This window comes from Rattus norvegicus, chromosome 11 (assembly GCF_036323735.1).
Source record: "Rattus norvegicus strain BN/NHsdMcwi chromosome 11, GRCr8, whole genome shotgun sequence".
NCBI lineage: Eukaryota > Metazoa > Chordata > Mammalia > Rodentia > Muridae > Rattus > Rattus norvegicus.
This window is the reverse complement of record NC_086029.1, coordinates 16,207,698-16,229,546: the sequence shown is the minus strand read 5'-3', so window position 1 is coordinate 16,229,546 and position 21,849 is coordinate 16,207,698. Positions and strand designations below refer to the sequence as shown.

Here is a 21,849-nt window from a genome sequence, read left to right as displayed (position 1 = left end):
TTATTTGTAAAATGCATTATTTGCCATTTCTTTTCACTACAACTGCACTGTTATTTTGATTTAAATAAGCCATTCTGCCTGTTATCAACTAAAGTCAGCTGTATTAAATGCTTTGCTCAGCAGAGCAAGGCAATGCCTTTTTTTTTCCTTCTGCTTTGAGCTGCCTACATCTCTAAACATCTTACACATCAGAAATCTTACACCCAGAAATATTTTTATATTCTCCCCACAGTGTAACAACAATGGTCAGGCCCATGATCGTGATAATAAGTACCATTACCTCAAAGTATTTCAAAGTGTGTCAAAGGAGAGCTGGCGAAAATCTATCTGTCCCAGTAGTAGATCTCTGCCTACATCATCCTTTTCTTTTCTTTTTGCCAAAAACACCTCTTTGACAACAGGCATAGTAAAAGGACTCTCCAGTGTAATTTGAATCTCTTACCAAAAAAGTTGAATCTCTTTCAGAAGGTAAAATGTTGTTCAATACATTTAAATGATTTTAAATTTTAATTCTCATAGATGTTCTGGCCATACAAATCATGAATCTGTAGCCCACTGTGTTACTTGGTCCAATAATAAGTTAGTGAAACACAAAAAAAGTGCTACAGTAATAATTCAGCTTCTCTGTGCTGCATCTAATAATTACCAAAATGCATTATATTATTTCCAGATGAGACTTATTCTCATGGCAGTTGCTCCTCCTCTCCTATTTTCAATGCTGTTGACAGTTCCTCTTTGGTATCCATCCTTTCATGCCAGAAGAGTCATCCCTTTTTTTTTTTTATTAACTTGAGTATTTCTTATATACATTTCGAGTGTTATTCCCTTTCCCGGTATCCGGGTAAACATCCCCCTCCCCCCTCCCCTTCCTTATGGGTGTTCCCCTCCCAACCCTCCCCCCATTGCCGCCCTCCCCCCCCCCCGATGTGGAGAAAGAGGAACACTCCTCCATTGTTGGTGGGATTGCAGACTGGTAAAACCATTCTGGAACTCAGTCTGGAGGTTCCTCAGAAAATTGGACATTGAACTGCCCGAGGATCCAGCTATACCTCTCTTGGGCATATACCCAAAAGATGCCTCAACATATAAAAGAGACACGTGCTCCACTTTGTTCATCGCAGAAGAGTCATCCCTTAATGCTTGCTTTGCTTCATGTCATATATCCAGTGAGTCACTTCATCTCAGTTCTGCATACAAGGTGTTCCTGGCACCTAATCTCCTTGCTTTAGCATCATAACCTCTCTTGCAGATTGAGGAGCTTTAGCTTCAAAGAGATATATCCATGTGGCTTCTGACCACACCTTCCACTGCATTAAACCAAAGAAGGGTCAGCCCAGAAATAGGTGCCAAAGCCTTGTGTCTGAAAGGTGACAGGAACTGGAAATGGTGGTCTTGCTTGCTTGTATACTGGGCCACAGAGGAGTTACTTGTGGTAAGAGAAACAAGCAAAAGAGAATTAGCTGTGATGACAGACAAGCAGAGCTTCAGATTTCTCCTTGGTTTCTGCCAGCAGCATGACCCTATGGGACTCACCTTTCTAGAACTAAAGGTACAGCATCTTTGACTTTGGGGTAATAATTCAAATGGCAGAAAGTGGTGATGAGACTAACTAAGGTCATGTACCCTGAAAGATGATAGCTGACCTGTTTGAATGCTCACCAGAACATAGTGTCCTTCTTATATTCTCTTACCACTTCTAGGCATCATCAAATGCAACTCAGAACCCTGTATGTTCTCCTAGACCTCTGGTGTTGCCGTTATGTGGGAACCAAGAATTTATTTCCTCAAACAATTCAAGGTTTTGCTGCAGAAGATTTATGCTGTGTCTTAAGGTAGCCATTTGTCTCAATAGTTCTCCAGATCTAATTTTTCTTTTTTAAATAATAATAAAAATTAAAGATAACTTATTATTTTGTCTTTTGTTTTCTTGGAGCTGAGGGAGGACCAACCCAGGACCTTGTGTTTGCTAGGCAAGCGCTCTACCACTGAGCTAAATCCTCAACCCTCTAATTTTTCAATACTGTAATATGCTTTGCTTCATGTTATTTTTATTCAACAACTCCCCTTGGGTCATAACTAAAATTTTTTATGATAATAGTGACCTTTTTCTCACTTACCTTTTCTATCCCTGTTCTTCTCATTCTCTTATGAAATCAGCTACACATTGAGGTGAGGTAGATAGATAGATAGATAGATAGATAGATAGATAGATAGATAGATAGATAGATAGATAGATATGGTATATGGCTACTGAAACAAAGATACTTATCTTTTTCTACTTCATGCTTCCTTGGTCTTCTCATAAAGTTCCCAATGCCCTTCCTGTATAATCTCTTTAATTAGAATGCCTTTTTCTGCCTGCAATTCCAGTAAGTTCTCAGTATTTCTAAAAGAAGTACTCTATAGAAACTGCAAAACTTGCCTTCCTCTCCAGAAGCCTGTTTCTTGCCTGAGTGTTCCCAGTGCATACTGGTGACATATCATCTATGACATATCTATAAGCATGCATCTTGTCTTTGTGCATCTGTCTTAGTATCTGCCACACAAATCCCATGACTGGGTAAGAGTGTGCTTGAAGGTCCATAAGTAATAAATCATGGATGGTGTCATCATTATCCTTTTGTCCTTAACTATTTTTCCTTCTCTAGACAGTCACAGTCCTATCTGAATTGTCTTTGTCACACTGTGTTGTTGCTTTGTATTCTGTATCATAAATGAATTTGATTTTTATGCAAGCACTATTTTCACATAATCCTGAACACCAAGAATTAAAGCCTGGGTGAATACTTGATTAAGCATACTCTTATTTGCAAAAAAAACTGGGTGAATACTTGAGTATATATTCTCACATTTGCATAAAATCCTGGGTGAATATTTGCGTATACATACTCTCATTTGTGCAAAAATAGCATTCTGTAATTGATATTTCAAAGTTGAAAATTTTCAAAGTCCTTGTAGAAAGAAAGGCCTTAGTTAAATTAATCATATTTTGCCAGTTTGTTGAATAAGCTGGAAAAAAATCAATTGTAGTTTGAACAACTTTCAAAATAAACATTTATAATTCCTTCCCAAGCAATGTTCTTTTGTATCTTAAGACCAAATTAAGTAAATAAGTAAAAATAAATAGGTCCTTCCATGATGGCCCTGAGAGAGATGCCGCATTTGAAAAACCATGAGGGGTCTAAACATATTTGGCGTCTGGTTGATGCCAGGAGCCAGCCTGACCTGGAATAGTTTGAAGCGGGACACAGGTTGCTTTAAAGACTGATGGTCTTCAAACAAAGTTTTAAAAACTAATCATCTCTGGCCTTCTAACTCCCTAACTATACTGAATGCTTGCTGATAAAGTCTTAAAAATAATCCTAAACACTTTCTTGCTATTCCATGGTTAAAAACCACTGGCTTGGGCAATTAACATCAATTGTCTAGCAAGTGGGGGATTAAGTAAAAAATGTATTGCTAGGGCTCCTTTATCTGGCCAAGCAGCCAAAAGCCTTTCAGTGGCCTGACTAGTTAAAGTTTTGTGAACCAGAGAAAAAGGAAAGGAAAAGAATTAAGGTGCTTTATGCAGGCAAATACTCATACATGCATTTACATTTTCATTCACATTCTCATTTACATATTAACACATTCACAATTTTTGGGGGGCTAACCATATGTCTTACTCCACAAGTATTCATGTATACTTACATATATGCACATACCTACATACATCATATAGAAAAACAGACATATACATTTAGATGGATGGATGCATGGATGCATGGATGGATGGACAGATTGATGGGGAAGAGCCCCTCAAGCTAAACTATCCAACCACTATCTATGTTAGTTTTGTTTTGTTTTTTGGAGCTGCGGACCAAACCCAGGGCCTTGTTCCTGCTAGGCAAGCGCTCTACCACCTAGCTAAATCCCCAATCCCTCCAACCACTAATTTTATTTCCTTTCTCTGACCTTTTTATACTTTCTTAGACAAAAAAAAAGTTCTTTAGAAAATTACCTCAGAGATAAAATGTTACATAAAATGGGAATTACGGAAGGATGTTGATATTACATTCAAAACAGTGTTTCATTCTATATGCTCATTATAACTTCAAAGCAACCGTTTTTGCATGGCCTTGCCTTATCATAGTTCACACCTGTGGTTTTATCCTTGGACCTAAATGTTTTTCTTGAACACAAATTTGTCCCAAGTCTATTTCTTTTTAGTGTGATTATGAAAGTTCACTGTATTTCTTATTATGCAACCTTTACTCTATGAGGAATGGGCACATTCTATTCTTGATTCTAACTTTATTATATCTTTAGCAAAACAACTAAGACCATCTTGTAAAACTGTCTTCCTAAAATTATTTGAATCAAATAGCAATTCTATAAAATTCTTAATTCATCTGAACAGTCTTGATTCATGAAAGTTCATCTTTATATTGATCTGCAGGAAATCTGATCAGTAGGGTGAGCTAATGCCTTGGGATTATTATATTAATTTAATAATGACAGGAAACATATATCAGCTGCAAGAAGAAACCTAAAATGAAGTGTCTTTGGGTCTTGCTGTCAAGCTCACCCATGGCAGACCATTCGAAAATGGTGGGTGGCCTCCCGGAAGACTATCTGCTAGCCTTAGCCTATCCTAGATGACTCCAGACAGGCTGATTTGTGGTATTTAACTTTTTTACAACCAGTCAAAAGGTAGTACACATTCAATTCACTTTCCTCTCCTAGCACAATGCTACTACAGTCTACACAGGATCCAGTTCTCTGAGATAAGGCCAGAGATAGGACAGCAGACAGCACCTAGCTAGTTGACTGATTCCAACAGTTCTGTCTGGGGAAAGGACAGTAAGTGCCTGTTTTCCTTCCTGGATTGTGATATACCTTCATTGTTCAAATTATTAGGACAGCATCATAATTTGTGTCATTCTGTAAATAATCTGGTGGTATGGATTAGGCCTTTTCATCTAGTGACTTATATATGACCTTTCAAAGTCCAACCTTGTTTTTTTAAAAAATGACAAAATAGAGAACTTGTACTTCCTGACAACTTGAGCTGGAAATGTCATTCAGGTTCTATTAACTAAGCATAAAAATATATTACTATCATGCCCTAGGGAAGATAAGGGTATTTTTAGCCTCCTTCCATTGCTTTAAAAGAAGAATTTTCTAAAAAATTCAGATTAGAGATAAATATCTCTCTTAATTATCTATAACAATGGAGAATAGAAAATTAGGATCCACAGATAATCCACAATTCTATCTTAGGAGCATATTAAACATTTGTTCTGAATGACCTTCTTTGCTTAGCGTGGAAAATTCATTTGAATTTTTTCTGTGACGTGTATTTATGACTCTTCCTTTAGTGATCACCAATGAAGGAGACACTAACAAATATCTGAAAGCACATCACCAAGAGTCAAAAACTCGCATCACACGTAAGCAAGTCTTCTTTTGGGTTTTTACCATACACATAGCCTCCCTAAAATAGAGTGAAAGACAAAGCATTTTGTGTATTCTGTGATTGAATCCATAATTGCCTTAATTAGGGTTTTACTGTTGTGAACAGACACCATGATCAAGGCAACTCTTATAAAGAACAGCATTTAATTGGGGCGGGCTTACAGGTTCAGAGGTTCCATCCACTATCATTAAGGCAGGACCTTGGGAGTGTCCAGGAAGGCATGGTAACAGGAGAAGCTGAGAGTTCTACATCTTCATCTGGAGGCTGCTAGGAGGAGATTAGCTTCCAGGCAGCTAGGATGAGTATATTAAATCCCACATCCAGAGTGACACACCTACTTCAACAAAACCACACCGACTAATGGCGTCACACCCTAGGCCTAGCCATCCTAATAATAAAGGCAAGATAGCATTGCCTCTCTGCAAGAATCAGGCTGCATCTTTGTCAACCCTATTTCACAACCGGCACAATCTAGTACCCATATTAATAAAATTGTGCTATTTGAAAGATAGAGTTGGGGAGATGGCTCAGGGAGTAAAGTGCTTGCTCTATATATGTGCATGCCTGTGTTGAGAAGCCACACTCCTGTGTGGAAGAACAAGTCCAATTGTAGCAACATATAGCTGTAATCCCAGAATAAGGAGGCAAAACCAGGAGAGTATAGGGGACAGAGGTAAGCTCACTATGCAGCTAGTCTAGCCAATCTGTGAATTCCAGGTTCAAGAAGAGATCCTGTCTCAAAAAAAAAAAAAAACCAACAATAATATACATGAGAATAGCGATGGTGATGATGGTAATGATGGTGATGTTGGTAATGATGGTGATGATGATGATGATGGTGATGATGATGATGATGTTTATGACAATGGTGATAAGGTAGAATAATAGAGGAAGACACATGGCAATGACCTGAGAGTGAAAAGGTTACAGGAGAGGTTACTAGGGTAACTGATACCCTAGTAATAATGATACTTTCTATGCTTGTATAATATCATGAATTGCATTATGTGCTAAATGGGCTAATCACTCTGTGCTGATAAAGCTTCAGAAACTAAAAACCCTTCCAGATTCAGGGTGAACAGAGCAAAAGTTTCTTGTTTGTTTTGCTACATTCAAACTTCTGTGTCTGGGTTCAGTGTCTGAAAACCATTTCCTTATTCAAAGGTTCTTTATGCTGTGAGGTCTCAGCAGCCACGGCCCTTCCACCTGTCCAGGAACAATCACATACATGGATTCAGATATGTGGATTTGGGTCTCTTATTTAGAATTCTTAAGCAGAAGGGGGAACCATTTGTCATTGTCTGCAATCTTCTTTTCTGTCCCCAAGTCTGCTTGTAATTTGACTGCAGTTTCCACTAGCAACATGCTTCCATAGAGGGTTGTTTTCAGTGAAGGCTTATAGGCCAGGGGCTCTTGCCACCCTTAAGTACTTAGACTGTTCTCAAACCAAAAGTGGAAAAAACAAAATCTTTAACTGCTTTCTTCATGAAGCAATTTTACAAGTGCTGCCCCTAAGCCTCCCACATCAAAATAACCTAATCTACTTGTTCCAGAAACACAGAATTCTTAGCCTTGCTTCCAAGCTGGAACCAGGAAAACAGTATTTCAGCAAGCAATTCAAATGATTCCTTACTTATCATAAAGCATTTTTAAACAGAAACTTCTTTGAGTTTTTATATAACTGATACTCAGACCCTGATTCTTAATGTTACACTCTGAAGAAAGCATGTATTTCCATTTCAATGAATAAGTTTGAGATTTACATGTTTAGTTCTTATTATTGATGAAGAAAAAATTATTTTTCTCTTCTAACTCTACACGTTGGCTGGTTACTTGAGAGTATTATTTTGTTTTATATATGCCAAAAAAACTGTGTTAAAAGTAAAATGAATATGCTAATTGTTGCAATGTACCTGAAAGCCACCTTCCTCATTTATTTTAGGTGAAATTCTAAAACAAATACAATCTATGGTCAAATCGATAGGTTCTACATCTGGGAATCAAACTGTAAACTGAAAATAACTTCTTAAAAATTATATCTGAAAAAATATATCTGTACCCAGGCATGGCGGCATAAGCCTTTAATCATAGCACCCAGGAGTCAAGAGTCAGAAGCAGTTGGATCTCTGTGAGTTCTAGGCCAACCTGGTGAGCTCCAGGACAGCCAGAGCAAACTGTGACACCTTGTCAAAAATAAAAGTGTCTATACACACTTCTTGTCATTTTATGAAGTCTTGTAAGTAGTCTAAAGATGATTAATGCATAGGAAGATGCGTGCAGATTATATACAAATATAAGTTCATATACATAAAAGACTGGAGCATCCAAGAATTTTGGTATCTACTGCAGTACTGGACCTGACCATCTACTTTTACCATAGGATAGCTGTATTTGAATTTACAGCTCAATTTGGGATTCTTCTTCAAATGTTATTGCCTATTCAGAATTGTGAGATGTCCTATGTGTCTATGTACATGCATGTACACTTATATACCAGGTTATGTTCAGTAGGTATTTAAGTGTTCCTCCCCAGCAAAGGGCAGCAGCAAACAAGAAGGGAGAGGCAAGCAATGAAGAAAAACTAGATCCCCAACTGCCTGACTCAAACTGCCCATGGAACTCCATTAACACTATAAATGTAAAGACAGAATACCCAAGAACCTTAGGACAGCAACCACAGAGCAATCATTCCAAACTGTAAGGCTTCTCTGAGTTCGACGGCACTGGCTGTCCTTCCTAGGCAGCCTGCCCTGACCATGATGTTATGGAATGATGTACATCGATTCAACCCAGCCCCTGCTTACACAGATATACATGGAGACTAGTAATGTCTGCCTCAGACAACTTTCAGCTGGAAGGATGCACATCCAAGTAAGTGAATTAAGTCAGGCTCAGAAAGACAAATATTTTCACTGTTTGTAGATGTGCTAGTGATACATCGAATTGTGCATGTATGTGTGCCTGGCATGGAACCAAAAGTCAAATGGGAAGAAAGGGAACTAAAGAGAGGGAAAAGGAGAAAAGGAGAAAAGGATAGCAACAGGAGCAAAGAGAGAAACATGGTCAAAGTGTAGTTCATAGTCAAGTGTAAACATTGCTATGAAACTCAGTACCATGTACTATGAATATATACCAATTAAAAAGAAAGACATTGGGGTTGGGGATTTAGCTCAGTGGTAGAGCGCTTGCCTAGCAAGCGCAAGGCCCTGGGTTCGGTCCCCAGCTCCAAAAAATAGAAAAGAAAAAAAAAAGAAAGACATTTTTGAAGTCTCTAAACAACAAAACAAGTTGTCAAATTCCAGTAGACCTTGCAAATGTAACAGTTTTCAGTGTTCATCCCTCCAGGACTGAGTCAGGCAATGCTCTTCCTATCATAAAAGAATAAATACCGTGTTTAAATTGAACATGAATTGAGCCACCAGACATAGTTATTTTGGTTCCTTGAGAACCAGAGCACACTATAGCTAGCCTGCAAACTCCGACTCTGTGCTTTGCAGAAATAAAAACAATACTCAGGCTGTTTTCACGGGCTCATATTTCTTGTTGTATTACCTATGCAAAGGACTTTGGCTGGATAATTTCATGACTCAAACACTAATCCTACACCAAATATACACAGAAACTTCTTAGACGAGGAGGGCAACCCTGTAGAAGAACCATAAGTCTCAATTTAACCTGGATCCCCGAGATCTCTCACACACTGGGTCACCTACCAGGCAGCATACACCAGATGATATGAGGACCCCAACACATATACAGCAAAGGACTACGGGGATCTGGGTTCAGTCCGTGAAGATGCATCTGTTTCTGTTTAACTGATATAGTGATGGAATGGGTGTTGAGTATATCATATGCTTTATAAATTGTAGAATGGTAATAATTGTACTCAATTTATATATAAGTGAAAAGGCTTTTTAACTGGACAAAAAGGGGGAAAGGTTGTGGTTTGCCCTGAAGTTATCTGTATTTTGATGCTAATTCCACTGCCCTGAGGACAGCTGCCTAGTCTCTTACCCAGGAATCAGGTGACTTCTCCAGAACCTCCTCATTGAATTTGTAAAGTACAGGTGAGGGGCAGGTACAGGATAGAAGGAGGCCTGTCATTGGAGAAGGAAGGATGAGCGGGAGAGAAGTTTGAAGGAACAGGAGGAAACAAAAGAAAGGAGAAGAGAGAGGAGGGAAAGAGAAGCCATGGCAGGTGATGTTAAGATTCTGCTGTGTATTTACAGGTTGTTATTAATGTTCCTAAGGGATGGATGGTACCGGGCTTTGCATGTTTAAGTGGGCAATTATATCTTATCAATTGGATCTAAGATTATTGTGTTGTGTGTTCTTTTATGTGAGGGTTCGAGTGTAGCAAAGTGTGCAGCTGGGATGTGTTTCCGCCAAGATATCTAGCAGATATCTTGGGGCACCATGGTGCAGGACCTAGCAGGGTAAAAGACCATTATACTTTTCTTTATTTTTTATCTTTTTACAACAACATCTAACCCTCAAGAGACTGGAGACCCCAGGGAGTTTCGAGGTCTGGTGAGGTGGGTAGGGTGGCACATCCTTGTGAAGATAGGGGCGGAGCTGGATGGAGATAGGGGATGTGGAACAGTGAGAGGGTGGATTGGAAGGAGAATAATATCTGGAGTTTAAAAATAATTTTCTTTAAAAAGTGATATTCCTAGAGGTCATTCTCCAGGATTCTATCTGCAGTAAAGGCAGTATCCTCTATTCCCATCACTCGAGGAAAGATTCTGCCATATGCATTCCCTGAAACGGAAACACTGACCACTTTCTCAAGTATTTAATAACTGTGTTCAACTTCCGTGGAGGGGAGTTGTAATTCTGGGCAACCACTTCACAGTTTCAATAGAGAAGTCAATAACTTTACTCTGGTAATATAACTAAGAATGAAAAATGAATGTTAAGTAATCGGAACTCCTATTGAGAGCTTAGATTTTACTCAATGAGATCGTGACTGTTTGTAATTTGAGGATGAGATTTCTGCTTTTGCATTTTGATTTAAGAGTTGCATAATAATGGATCTTGATAAATAATGATCTCCCAGAAAATTTCATTTTCTGCACCATTTTATTATCTACAAGAGGTTTGATTTTTTTATATTAATAAACCCTGTCATTTGTTGTAAAAAAAATAGAAATAAAGAAAATAGAAGCAAGTGTTTAACATGATCATGCAGAATCCTATAATATTTTACATTTAATTATTTCACAACTTATTAAGGGCTGGTATTTAAAAGGACTACCACCATCTCCTATCAAATTATTACTCCAAGTTCTCTCAGTGAGAGCCCTATCCCAAAGAAGATAACAGCTATGCTGAAGGAATCTTATGATCTTCTAGATACTTCCCTGAAATAAACAATTTCAATACGTGAATGAACTCTATCCTATTCCTTCTATAACTAAAGGCTAAAGGACCTCAACTAGTTGCCAGAGGAAAATGGAGCAAAACAAAGCCTTATAGCTCATTTATGCTTTTGTACTTCAGGATCTTCTCATCCCTTTTCTCAATTCTATATTTATAAAATAATGATGCCAATTTATAGGGTGTGTTTGTTGGTTGCTTGGTTAGGTTTTTTTGAAACAAGGTCTCTCTACATACATCTGGCTGTCCTAGAACTCACTATGAACACCAAGCTGGACAGTACTAAAAGAGATCCACCTGCCTCTGCCATCCAAGAGCTAGGATTAAAGGCATGTAAAAAACATGCCCCAATTAGCTTTTACATTGTTAATGCAGAATCGCTACAATAATAGAATTCTTACTACACAAAAGTCATAACAAATCGGTAGTATTTTGGGACTAAGCTTATTTCATAATAAAAAATAATTCCAGGTTTGTTGTGTTTATGAAGAATACAGAATGACATTAGCTCCTTAGCATAGACTACAAGTCTATAGTAATTTAAATTCACTTCCAGCAATATTAATAGCAATAGTATTTGTCTTAGTTAGGGTTTCATTGCTGTGAAGAGATACTATGACCAAGGAAACTCTTATAAAGACAATATTTAATTGAGACAGGCTTACAGGTTCAGAGGTTCAGTCCATTATCATGATGGTAGGAAACATGGTAGCATTCAGGCAGACATGGTGCTGGAGAGGGAGCGAAGAGTTCTACATCTTGATCTCAAGGCAGTCAGGAGAAGAGTCAGCAGCTAGAAGGAGGGTCTCAAAGCCTATCCCCACAGTGACACAGGTCTTCTAACACGGCCACAGCTACTAATAGTGCCATTCCTTGGGCCAAGCGTATTCCAACCACTATAATATTTTAGTTATAAATTCCAGACCATCAAATTATCTTATATAATTGAACAAGAGTTTCCAAGTCTGTGACTGGAAAGAAAGAAAGTTCAGAGAGCAAGAGAGGGGAGGAGAGGGCAGTCGTGGCTAATGCAATCACAGTGCATTAAATATCTTAGGAAATTATCAAAAAATAAATCAATTTTTAAAAGAGTTTCCAAATGTCACAGTCTTTTATCTCTGCTTCTTTGTCAGCTTCATAATCAAACTTTCATTATCTTTGTAGAAATGAGGCACTTCCCAGGAAGTCATCCTTTTATAACATCCCCCATCAAATCACAGTAAGGAATCAGGTGTTCTTGTCATCCCCCCATCAAATGATAACCCCTAGTTATTTTGGAACTACGGTTTAGTGATGCCAAGAGAATAAAAACTTCTTTCCCAACAAAGAAAACAAAAACCCATCAACAGAGCCTCATTAGATCTACCTGTTGTTCAACCTAAGGCCAAAACCTGTTGTTCACCACCTAGAAGCCCCCCCCAAAAAATGAAAGGCCAGTGTCTGAGGGAATGAGATGGAGAGGAGGCAGCTCTCTGGAGGTAATTTGAGTGAAAAGCAGGGAGAGAGGAAAATGAAGTGTACCTGGGAGTTGGCCTCTGAAATTTAACAGTAGAAAATTATTTCTCTAAAAGGACCCAAACCTATCTAGATAACTTAGTTATTAATTAGATTATTATTATTTTAAATTATTATTTCTTGTTGAAAGCATGTTACATGTTATATAACAATTTTATTGTCTTTTGGAAATACTGCATATCCTTCAATTAAATGATACTTAGGTTAGCTTTTATTAAATTACACTGAATAATTTCATCTCTGTGACTTATAGTAGATTAGGTATTATTTTATGACATAGTTATCAGGATTAGAAAATACTTTTATCTCTAAATCATAATTAGCTCTGCATTTCTATTTGATTATTAATATTTTTACAAAATTGATTCTGCCTGTGTAAATACTACCTGGAAATAATTTTTTTTGAAATTATTAGACATCTCCCAGGAAAGTAAGTATGCTCACTTGAGATCTCAGGATTCAAACTTCCAAAAAGGTTTACTCAGTAAAGAATGATGCTATACCTGGCCTTCACTGAAAGAATTAATAAATAAAATCTGATTTATATACACAATGGAGTAGTGTTTTAGCCCTAAAAGGAATGAAAAATGAAGTTATTTTCAGAAAAGAAATGTATTCAATAGGGGATATTCATATTAATTGTATTAAGTCACTCTCAGAAAGACAACTATCATGTTATCCATCCTAGATTTTTTGATTAATTATAATATTTCTCCCTTCCTTTTCCTACCTCCAAGGACTCCCATTGACCATCCACCCTTCTCTCTGTCAGATTCATAGCCTTTCTTTTCTTCAATTGTTTTTGTATGCACTTATGTCCCTGTATGTAGATTGATATTCTCAAATACAACCTCTCAGTCTGTACAATGTTACTTGTATGGGGGTTTGAATATGCTTTGCCCAGAGAGTGGCACTATTAGGAAGTGTGTCCTTGTTGGATTATGTGTGGCCTTGTTGGAGAAAGTTTGTCACTGTGAGAATGGACTTTGAAACTTTCCTCCTATCTGCCTCAAAGAGCATAGTCTCCTTTCTCCCTTAGGAGTAGGATGTAGAACTCTCAGTTCCTCCAGCGTCATGCCTACCTGGATGCTGCCTTGCTGTTTGCCATAATAATATTAGACCCAACCTCAGAACCAGTAAGCCAGACTCAATTAAATGTTATCCTTTATAAGAGTTGCCTTGGTCATTGTCATGGTTTGAATATGCTTGGCCCAAGGAATTGCACTATTTGGAGGTGTGGCCTTGTTGGAATAGGTATGTCATTGTGAGCTTGAGCATTAAGACTCTCATCTCAGCTGGCTGGAAGTCAGTATTTTGTTAGCAGCCTTCAGATGAAGATACAGAACTCTCAGCTCTGCCTGCACCATTCCTGCCTGGACACTGCCATGCTCCTCCTGCCTTGATGATAATGGACTGAACCTTGGAACCTGTAAGCCAGCCCCCAATTAAATGTTGTCCTTATAAGAATTGCCTTGGTCATGGTGTCTGTTCACAGCAGTAAAACCCTAAGACAGAAGTTGGTACCAGGGAGTGTGGTATTGCTATGATAGGTTTGACCACACTTTTCTTTGGAAGAATGTGGTTATGGGATTTTGGATTTGGAAAGCAATGAAATGCTTTAAATGGGGTTTAATGGGCTATCCCAGTAGAAACCTGGAAGATTTTGTTACTGAAAGTGATTTGAATTTTGCAGACCTGGTCCAAGAGGTTTCAGTGGAGAATTTCAATATGTGGCCTAGAGACTGTTTTTATAGTATTTTGGTGAAGAATATGGCTACTTTTTTGCCTTTGTTTGAATAATCTCCCTGAGGCTAAGGTAAAGAGACTCAGACTAATCACACTGACAAAGGAAGTCTCAGAAACACCCATCATAGACTTGTTCTCTGGTTAGGTTTCATGAAGAGCATTTTAAACAAGCACAGCAAAGCTTTGAAAGGAAAAATATAAAATAAATAGTTTGAGTATTAAAGAGACCCAAGAAGTGAAATGGAGCTGAATCCTGTGTTCAATGATGTTAAATTGAATTAAGGGAGTAATGACCTAGGGGCAAGATCCCACCCAGCTAAGTTTAGGTCCAGGCATAGTAGTATAAGCCTTTAATCCCAGTAGGCAAAGCCAAACATATCTTTGAATTCAAGACCAGCCTAGGAAAAAACAGGTTCTGAGTGAAGAAATCTTAAATCCAGGCATGGTGGTATACCCCCATTAATCCCAGCATTACAATAGACAGCCATGCAAATCTCTGAATTCAAGGTCGATCTACATAGCAAGTTCCAGGACAGCCAAGCTTAGGCAGTGAAGGAGTTAGAAAACAGAAAGCTGATGATAATAAAATAGAACAAGGGGGCCATGTTCCAGCCCCAGCAAACACTGGAATTTAACAGCTTTGGCCACATGACACTGGTTTTAGAGTCCAGAATAGAAAAGACTACTGGGACAATTGATTCTGGTTAGCTGGAGCTAAGAAATTGTGATTAAGAAAAGACCAGCGACCCAAATCCCGTGGGAGGGAGAGCTAAACCTTCAGAGAGGCAGATACTCCTGGGAAGCCAAAAGAGACTACACTCTGCCCACATTTCTGACTCCAGAGGAAAACACCAAACACCATCTGGGAGCCTGGTGCACTGGGGCTCCTGAAAAAGGCTGTGCAGGTCCTCCTGATTTCTGCCCTCGCTGAGAGCTCAAAAGCAACAATCACAAGGAAACTTGAGCCGCGGGACCGCAGGTAATACCAACTTTTCTGCTCCAAGCGACCTTCCTGGTAGACTCAGGATACAGGCCCACAGGAACAGTTGAAGACCTGTAGACAGGAAAAACTACATGCCTGAAAGCAGAACACTCTGTTCACACAACTGGCTGAAAGAAAACAGGAAAACAGGTCTACAGCACTCCGGACACACAGGCCTATAGGACAGTCTAGCCACTGTCAGAAATAGCAACTGAGATAATCTGATGGTGAGAGGCAAGCGCAGGAACCCAAGCAACAGAAACCAAGACTACATGGCATCAGAGCCCAATTCTCCCACCAAAACAAACACTGAATATCCAAACACACCAAAAAAGCAAGATCTAGATTTAAAATCATATTTGATCATGATGCTGGAGGACTTCAAGAAAGACATGAAGAACTCCCTTAGAGAAACACAGGAAAACATAAATAAACAAGTAGAAACCTAAAGAGAGGAATCACAGAAATGCCTGAAAGAATTCCAGGAAAACACAATCAAACAGTTGAAGGAATTAAAAATGGAAATAGAAGCAATGAAGAAAGAGCACAGGGAAACAACCCTGGATACAGAAAACCGAAGGAAGAGACAAGGAACCGTAGATACAAGCATCACCAACAGAATACAAGAGATAGAAGAGAGAATCTCAGGAGCAGAAGATTCCATAGAAATCATTGACACAATTGTCAAAGATAATGTAAAGCAGAAAAAGCTACTGGTCCAAAACAGGATATCCAGGACTCAATGAGAAGATCAAACCGAAGGATAATAGATATAGAAGAGAGTGAAGACTCCCACCCAAAGGACCAGTAAGTATCTTCAACAAAATCATAGAAAAAAACTTCCCTAACGTAAAGAAAGAGGTGCCCATAAGCATACAAGAAGCCAACATAACTCAAAATAGATTGGACCAGAAAAGAAACTCCTCCCGTCACATAATAGTCAAAACACCAAAAGCACAAAATAAAGAAAGAGTATTGAAAGCAGTAAGGGGAAAAGGTCAAGTAACATATAATGACAGACCTATCAGAATCACACCAGACTTCTTGCCTGAGAGAAAAAGCCAGAAGATTCTGGACACATAACATACATAACCTAAGAGAACACAAATGCCAGCCCAGGTTAGTGTATCCTGCAAAACTCTCAATTAACATAGATGGAGAAACCAAGATATTCCAAAAAACCAAATTTACACAATATCTTTCTACAAATCCAGCACTACAAAGGATAATAAATGGTAAAGCCCAACATAAGGAGGCAAGCTACACCCTAGAAGAAGCAAGAAACTAATAGTGTTGGCAACAAAACAAAAAGAAGAAACGCACACAAACATAACCTCACATCCAAATATGAATATAACAGGAAGTAATAATCACTATTCCTTAATATCTCTCAACATCAATGGCCTCAACTCCCCAATAAAAAGACATAGATTAACAAACTGGATACGCAAAGAGGCTCCTGCATTCTGCTGCCTACAGGAAACACACCTCAGAGACAAAGACAGACACTACCTCAGAGTGAAAGGCTGGAAAACAACTTTCCAAGCAAATGGTCAGAAGAATCAAGCTGGAGTAGTCATTCTAATATCGAATAAAATCAATTTTCAACTAAAAGTCATCAAAAAAGATAAGGAAGGACACTTCATATTCATCAAAGGAAAAATCCACCAAGATGAACTCTCAATCCTAAATATCTATGGTCTAAACACAAGCCCACCTACATACATAAAAGAAACCTTACTAAAGCTCAAAACACACATTGCACCTCACACAATAATAGTAGGAGATTTCAACACCCCACTCTCATCAATGGACAGATCATGGAAACAGAAATTAAACAGAGACGTAGACAGAATAAGAGAAGTCATGAGCCAAATGGACTTAACGGATATTTATAGAACATTCTATCCTAAAGCAAAAGGATATACCTTCTTCTCAGCTCCTCATGGTACTTTCTCCAAAATTGACCATATAATTGGTCAAAAAACAGGCCTCAGCAGATACAGAAAGATAGAAATAATCCCATTCGTCATATCAGATCACCACGGGCTAAAGCTGGTCTTCAATAACAATAAGGGAAGAACGACCACATATTCGTGGAAGTTGAACAATGTTTGACTCAATGATAACCTGGTCAAGGAAGAAAGAAAGAAAGAAATTAAAGACTTCTTAGAATTTAATGATAATGAAGGTACAACATACCCAAACTTATGGGACACAATAAAAAGCTGTGCTAAGAGGAAAACTCATACCTCTGAGTACCTGCAGAAAGAAACAGGAGAGAGCATATGTCACCAGCTTCACAGCACACCTAAAAGCTCTAAAACAAAAAGAAGCAAATACACACAGGAGGAGTAGAAGGCAGGAAATGATGAAACTCAGAGCTAGAATCAACCAAGTAGAAACAAAAAGGACCATAGAAAGAATCAACAGAACCAAAAGTTGGTTCTTTGAGAAAATCAATATAGATAAACCCTTAGCCAGACTAATGAGAGAACTCAGGGAGTATGTCCAAATCAACAAAATCAGAAATGAAAAGGGAAACATAACTACAGAATCAGAGGAAATTCAAAAAATCTTCAGATCCTACTATAAAAACCTATATTCAACAAAACTTGAAAATCTACAGGAAATGGACAATTTCCTAGACAGATACCAGGGACCGAAGTTAAATCAGGAACAGATAAACCATTTGAACAACCCCATACCTCCTAAAGAAATAGAAGCAGTCATTAAAGAACTCCCAACCAAAAAGTGCCCAGGTCCAGATGGGTTTAGTGCAGAATTCTATCAGACCTTCATAGAAGACCTCATGCCAATACTACCCAAACTATTCCACAAAACTGAAACAGATGGAGCACTACCGAATTCCTCTTTGAAGCCAAAATTACTCTTATACCTAAACCACACAAAGTCCCAATAATGAAAGAGAACTTCAGACCAATTTCCCTTATGAATATCGACACAAAAATACTCAATAAAATTCTGGCAAAACGAATCCAAGAGCACGTCAAAACAATCATCCACCATGACCAAGTAGGCTTCATCCCAGGCATGCAGGGATGGTTTAATATAAGGAAAATCATCAATGTGATCCATTATATAAACAAACTGAAAGAACAAAACCACATGATCATTTCATTAGATGCTGAGAAAGCATTTGACAAAATTCAACACCCCTTCATGATAAAAGTCCTGGAAAGAATAGGAATTCAAGGCCCATACCTAAACATAGTAAAAGCCATATACAGCAAACCAGTTGCTAACATTAAATTAAATGGAGAGAAACTTGAAGCAATCCCACTAAAATCAGAGACTAGACAAGGCTGCCCACTCTCTCCCTACTTATTCAATATAGTTCTTGAAGTTCTAGCCAGAGCAATCAGAAAACAAAAGGACATCAAGGGGATACAGATTGGAAAAGAAGAAGTCAAAATATCACTGTTTGCAGATGATATGTTAGTATATTTAAGTGATCCCAAAAGTTCCACCAGAGAACTACTAAAGCTGATAAACAACTTCAGCAACGTGGCTGGGCATAAAATCAACTCAAATAAATAAGTAGCCTTCCTCTACACAAAAGAGAAACAAACAGAGAAATAAATTAGGGAAACGACACCCTTCATAATAATCCCAAATAATATAAGTACCTCGGTGTGACTTTAACCAAGCAAGTAAAAGATCTGTACAGTAAGAACTTCAAGACACTGAAGAAAGAAATTGAAGAAGACCTCAGAAATGGAAAGATCTCCCATGCTAATGGATTAGCAGGATTAATATAGTAAAAATGGCCATTTTACCAAAACCGATCTACAGATTCAATGCAATTCCCATCAAAATACCAATCCAATTCTTCAAAGAGTTAGACAGAACAATTTGTAAATTCATCTGGAGTAACAAAAAACCCAGGATAGCTAAAACCATCCTCAACAATAAAAATGACTTCGAAACCCAACCGCCTGGTCAGGTGGGCACTCCTGAGGCTGCAGAGCGGAAGAGACCACCAACAATGCTCACCCCTGCCCACATCCCTGGCCCAAGAGGAAACTGTATAAGGCCTCTGGGCTCCCGTGGGGGAGGGCCCAGGAGCGGCAGAACCCCTGCCTGAGACACCGCCAGAACCTGAAGGAAACAGACCGGATAAACAGTTCTCTGCAACCAAATCCCGTGGGAGGGAGAGCTAAACCTTCAGAGAGGCAGACAAGCCTGGGAAACCAGAAGAGACTGCTCTCTGTACATACATCTCGGACGCCAGAGGAAAACACCAAAGGCCATCTGGAACCCTGGTGCACTGAAGCTCCCGGAAGGGGCGGCACAGGTCTCCCTGGTTGCTGCCGCCTCAGAGAGCCCGTGGGCAGCACCCAACGAGAGAACTTGAGCTTCGGGACCACAGGTAAGACCAACTTTTCTGCTGCAAGAAAGCTGCCTGGTGAACTCAAGACACAGGCCCAGAGGAACAGCTGAAGACCTGTAGAGAGGAAAAACTACACCCCCGAAAGCAGAACACTCTGTACCCATAACGGACTGAAAGAGAGGAAAACAGGTCTACAGCACTCCTGACACACAGGCTTATAGGACAGTCTAGCCACTGTCAGAAATAGCAGAACAAAGTAACACTAGAGATAATCTGATGGCGAGAGGCAAGCGCAGGAACCCAAGCAACAGAAACCAAGACTACTTGGCATCATCGGAGCCCAATTCTCCCACCAAAACAAACATGGAATATCCATACACACCAGAAAAGCAAGATCTAGTTTCAAAATCATATTTGATCATGATGCTGGAGGACTTCAAGAAAGACGTGAAGAACTCCCTTAGGGAAACACAGGAAAACATTAATAAACAAGTAGAAGCCTACAGAGAGGAATCGCAAAAATCCCTGAAAGAATTTCAGGAAAACACAATCAAACAGTTGAAGGAATTAAAAATGGAAAGAGAAGCAATCAAGAAAGAACACATGGAAACAACCCTGGATATAGAAAACCAAAAGAAGAGACAAAAAGCTGGAGATACAAGCTTCACCAACAGAATACAAGAGATGGAAGAGAGAATCTCAGGAGCAGAAGATTCCATAGAAATCATTGACTCAACTGTTAAAGATAATGTAAAGCGGAAAAAGCTACTGGTCCAAAACATACAGGAAATCCAGGACTCAATGAGAAGATCAAACCTAAGGATAATAGGTATAGAAGAGAGTGAAGACTCCCAGCTCAAAGGACCAGTAAATATCTTCAACAAAAATCATAGAAGAAAACTTCCCTAACCTAAAAAAAGAGATACCCATAGGCATACAAGAAGTCTACAAAACTCCAAATAGATTGGACCAGAAAAGAAACACCTCCCGTCACTAATAGTCAAAACACCAAACGCACAAAATAAATAAAGAATATTAAAAGCAGTAAGGGAAAAATGTCAAGTAACATATAAAGGCAGACCTATCAGAATCACACCAGACTTCTCGCCAGGAACTATGAAGGCCAGAAGATCCTGGACTGATGTCATACAGACCCTAAGAGAACACAAATGCCAGCCCGGGTTACTGTATCCTGCAAAACTCTCAATTAACATAGATGGAGAAACCAAGATATTCCATGACAAAACCAAATTTACACAATATCTTTCTACAAATCCAGCACTACAAAGGATAATAAATGGTAAAGCCCAACATAAGGAGGCAAGCTATGACCTAGAAGAAGCAAGAAACTAATCGTCTTGGCAACAGAACAAAGAGAATGAAAGCACACAAACATAACCTCACATCCAAATATGAATATAACGGGAAGCAATAATCACTATTCCTTAATATCTCTCAACATCAATGGACTCAACTCCCCAATAAAAAGACATAGATTAACAAACTGGATACGCAACGAGGACCCTGCATTCTGCTGCCTACAGGAAACACACCTCAGAGAAAAAAGACAGACATTACCTCAGAGTGAAAGGCTGGAAAACAATTTTCCAAGCAAATGGTCAGAAGAAGCAAGCTCGACTAGCCATTCTAATATGAAATAAAATCAATTTTCAATTAAAAGTCATCAAATAGATAAGGAAGGACACTTCATATTCATCAAAGGAAAAATCCACCAAGATGAACTCTCAATCCTAAATATCTATGCCCCAAATACAAGGGCACCTACATATGTAAAAGAAACCTTACTAAAGCTCAAAACACACATTGCACCTCACACAATAATAGTGGGAGATTTCAACACCCCACTCTCATCAATGGACAGATCATGGAAACAGAAATTGAACAGAGATGTAGACAGACTAAGAGAAGTCATGAGCCAAATGGACTTAACGGACATTTATAGAACATTCTATCCTAAAGCAAAAGGATATACCTTCTTCTCAGCTCCTCATGGTACTTTCTCCAAAATTGACCATATAATTGGTCAAAAAACGGGCCTCAACAGGTACAGAAAGATAGAAATAATCCCATGCGTGCTATCGGACCACCACGGCCTAAAACTGGTCTTCAATAACAATCAAGGAAGAATGCCCACATATACTTGGAAATTGAACAATGCTCTACTCAATGATAACCTGGTCAAGGAAGAAATAAAGAAAGAAATTAAAAACTTTTTAGAATTTAATGAAAATGAAGGTACAACATACCCAAACTTATGGGACACAATGAAAGCTGTGCTAAGAGGAAAACTCATAGCGCTGAGTGCCTGCAGAAAGAAAGAGGAAAAAGCATATGTCACCAGCTTGACAGCACACCTAAAAGCCCAGGAACAGAAAGAAGCAAATACACCAGGAG

The 21,849-nt window shown here is 38.7% G+C and overlaps 1 long non-coding RNA gene across 2 annotated transcripts in view; it reads left to right on the top strand.

The window, feature by feature from the left end:
- The window catches only part of LOC120095588 (uncharacterized), a 166,052-nt gene that overhangs the window by 44,774 nt on the left and 99,429 nt on the right, over positions 1-21,849 (top strand). Inside the window, exon 3 of one of the 2 annotated variants that reach the window (XR_005491119.2) lies at positions 1,701-16,694. The exons of the other annotated variant lie outside the window; for it this stretch is intronic. This is a non-coding gene — a long non-coding RNA (uncharacterized LOC120095588). Of the gene's footprint in view, positions 1-1,700; positions 16,695-21,849 lie in introns of those variants that run through there. 2 annotated transcript variants of the gene reach the window in all.